This window comes from Etheostoma spectabile, chromosome 11, assembly GCF_008692095.1.
Source record: "Etheostoma spectabile isolate EspeVRDwgs_2016 chromosome 11, UIUC_Espe_1.0, whole genome shotgun sequence".
Lineage (NCBI taxonomy): Eukaryota > Metazoa > Chordata > Actinopteri > Perciformes > Percidae > Etheostoma > Etheostoma spectabile.
Window position 1 is genome coordinate 22,967,681 of NC_045743.1, and position 4,169 is coordinate 22,971,849.

A 4,169-nucleotide genomic window follows, 5' to 3' on the forward strand; every position below is an offset into this window, starting at 1 on the left:
CATCCTCTTAGGGAGTTATCTTTGATCAGTGACTGTCGCTTTATCTTACGACATACATCCAATTTACAAATTTCAAGTGACCTTCACTGTTCTCTTCTTTCAACCCGTAGTCTTGGCACTAAATCTAGGAATATACCTGTCTAAAAATGAAAGATGCACAAGAAATACGTGGTATGTGAGGCTGGGGTGGGGGTGGGGAAGTCTGGTATGTAGTCTACATTGCATTTTGTTTAGCTTAATGCTAGGGCTGGATTACTGGCATTTTCTTTTTTTTGTCAGGCTGCTCAAAACAAAGTTGGCAAAAAAAAGACTCATTGCAGGTCCTGCTCCGATAATGCTGGACCAGTCAGTCGTTACGCTTTCAGGAAAAGGATCACACTCTCTCGTCTGTGTTAAGCTTCTTCGGCATATTGCGTTTCCTGTAAAATCGCAGAATAGTCAATTTAAATTCTTGCTTCTCCTCCTACAAAGCTCTTCATGTGTCCGGGGGGGGCACATACGTTGATCATGAGAAGTAGTGGCCTCACAGTACCTTTCTATACCCACTCAAGCACTGTGCTCGCTTGCAAAGATGCAGGGATTACTTGTGGTTCTCTAGAGTCTCTAAAAGTAAAAGTATTGGGAGCTCTAGGCGTATTCAGCTACTGGCTGCCTCTCGCTGTTTAGAGGGGCCAGGGTCGCAGTTTGGGTTCAGTAGTCGAGCACTGTCTCTGCACATGTTAAGAGTTGCTTAAGATTTCCTCTTTGATAAAAGCTTATAGTTAGGCTGGGTCAGAGAGGTACCTCTCATTGTCCTTACACGATTTCTTGTCAAGTTAACTTAAACCTTAGTCGCTTGGGGGTGGGCATTGTTTGCCAGCTCTGTCTCTAACAGCCATGTTGAGTAAAGAGTCTGACTACACCACAGTAGTGGGCGTTCTTGGGATAGAATAAAAAATAACTGGGTTTTTTCGCCATATCTTCTTTAAAAACGTCCATATCACAAAGTACCTGGAAGTGCTCTAAGCATCTGGAGGGGTGGTGCAGCAACTGCTGCGGCTCTGCTTCACCATCGTTCTCAGTGAGAAGAGCTTGCTGTTGGTTTCGGAAACTTGCATATCCCGTAAAAGAAATATGCACATACAATAGATTAGTATAGATTCAACTTTATTGTCATGCACACATTTAGCATGTAACATTAGTCAACTAAATAGCAGTTTAGAGATTTTAGAGACCTCCGCGAGCCGCAGCTTAATGAAAGGCGGCCTGCCCACATGGCACTCTGAAAAAGGATATATGGCATGACAGCAGGATAATACAGTAATCTAAATGGGCAGTATACAAGACTGACTACATGAATGGAATTAATTGGTGTATTCGTGTCTGTGGATGTTGAGTGGCGTGGGAGGACACGAACTGGTGTGGGTTGTTGAAAAAACAGCTGCAGTTCCATCCCGGCCTTGGACTATGAGTGTGTGTTGCGTATGTATGATGTGTAATAAATGTGAGACACTATACTGACGCAACGGTGCAAAGATTACCGCGCGCAGTTCAGTCCCGCCTTAGACTGTTAAACCATGGGACGTTAGAGTGGAAACACAAGAAAGAAAGAAACTTAGGCAGTTCAGGGACGGATCACGGTGCGTATGTTGTAGTTAAGTAGGGGGGGGGGGTCGGGTTCGTTAGGTTCGGGGGTGGGGGTAGGTGTATGGTGTGGTGTGTGTGAGAATGAGTTTGTGTTTGTAAATGTAGCTGCAGTCATCAGACTGTCTGTGTTGGTAAATAGTTCAGTCCATCCTGCGGTGACCTTTGGAGAGATTAGACCAGTGCAAAGTGAAATGTATATAATAGTCACTGTCGATTCAAATTGTTTATCCCGTCTGTCGGGCAGGAAGGGGGGGGGTAAACATGGTTGAATTCAATTCATGGATTTCATCCAAATTAAGGGTGACTCTGGTGTCACTATTGGTATCAATCAATGTCCATCCAATCATGTGTTGTCACCGCCAATCATGCGTCATGTAACGATGCGTGAGCCGTATCACTATTAGTGATTTTTGCAGTCGCATATCGTAGTCGCTTTCTTCTTGCTCTCTCTCCTAGTCTTGGCCAGTCGCCGTGATTGGTGTCATCAATGAGCGGATAGGACATGACTAGAGTCTCGTCCCCCCGACCTGACTTGGCCGCCTGTGTTGTCATCAATCCCGCTTCTGACGTTCTCGTCTTCGCAACGGTTCGCTCTGGTGTACTGAGTATGTTACGGAGACAGTCACGGTTTAGGGCACTAACGGAGGGGCCTGGACTTGTTAGGGGACCCTTAGATGTAAAACCTTTTAACCTTCATCCCTCTCATGCACTCACGTGTAGAGCAGCATCTTTAGTATCCCCAGGCATGCTTGTGGGATTGAATTTGGCTGGCGGCTTTCTTATTACCAATTTTCCAATTAGGTGAGCGAGACGGCGCTTACCAGAGAGTTCCTACAGTGCAGTTAGCCGCCGCTCAACAGATTTGCTCATTATCGCAAGAGGGTATCATTCGGACGATCGCTGCCGAACAGTCAGAGGCTATCAGGGCATGGGGGACCACTCTGCCTAGATAGCCCCTGAATTAGGAATCGCGATTTGTAGTCCTGCAGGGGACGGTTCCCGCTGGGGCATGAGATTGCTGTCTCGTGCTCCGTGGCTCCCGGAGAAGGCAAGTTTAGTTAAAAATCTTGTCAATAGTCGCTGAGTATGATCCAGGTTTAATCAATTGGCATGTTAGAATATTTTGTACATGAAAAGCAGAGGCCAGTGTGACAAGAGAATAATTTATAACCTAATGACTTATAGACATGTTCACCCGTCTAGGGGACAATAGCAATTAGCTGGGGACATCAAACGCTGTGATCATTATTTTCGCTTATCCAGTATAATGTCCCTGCAACTTTTTCCATTATAGGCAATGATCGCGAGACAAATTGGGCACAGATGTGTCGCATTGTTAATGTATAGTAAGAAATCCGCTCTTTATACCCGCTCGATAAAAGTCTTGCTGAGGTGACACTATCGGATGCTAACTGGTTGTACGAAATTTTCTTGTGCGGATGTCCTCCCCGGATGCTGGGGTCTATCAGTAGCGCGGTCTTAGAATGCAGCGCGCAACTGAAACGCATACACAATGGTTGCTAAGATTCATACATTCTGGTTATGTCCTAGCTCCGCCTCTCGATTTGCCCAATATGGTCAGGCTTGTCTGGCTCAAATTAGCTAGATAAAAAGATGCTGCTAACTACTAGGGTCTATTATAAGTCCAAAGTAAATAAGTCGCTATCGCTCTAACAAATACCAATGGGAAAAGTCACTGATGCTAAGTCCCTTGTAATTAACATTCTATTGGGTTTGATGTAGCAAGCCAACCTAGGTGGGAGCCATATCACGCAGATGCAGACACTTCCTTGGGCAGATTCAATGTCAAGAGGGCATGTGTGGGCAATGTTTACTTTTAAAATGTATTGAGATTACTACTATTTTTCTTTTGGGGTGGTTAGGGGTCATTTGAGAGGTAAGGTGGGTAAGTAGTGTACAATGCATTACTTGGGGGGGGGGGTCCGACGGTGGGGGGAGGGGTGTGGGGGAGCGGAGGGATGTCACGTTCCCGTGTAATTGTGCCTGCGTTTCGCAAAATTCCATATCTTTTGTTGCTATCTTTTATTGAGGTTAGAGTACTGTACTTGTTCAAACAACTTTTCACATTGTTCATTGTGTTACTTTCGAGAAAACTATTCTCATTCAAAGTCCACATCCAATGATTGTACTTTCCATAGTGAATATCTTTTCAATTCAAAGCCCAACTTCACCAAGATCCACGGGACTTTTTACGCGGGGGGGGGGCATCATTTACTTTCAAATATATCCCCCGATTCGAAAAACTGTTCCCCAATTCAACAGAAAAAACTTCACCTACGTAATATTGCAAAAAACAGGAATATCTTGTCTTAAACTGATGCAGAAAACCTAGTCCATACATTTTTTACTTCTAGGCTTACCGCATTTCTTTATTATCAGGCTGCTCGAAAAAGTCCATAAAGACTCTTCAGCTGATCCTAAGCTAAAACTGATAGTATGTGATTCTTTTCCTGGTTCCAGTCAAAATGTGCTACAGCATTCGGCTCCGCTGCAGATCTTTATGGACTTTTTCCGAGCAGCCT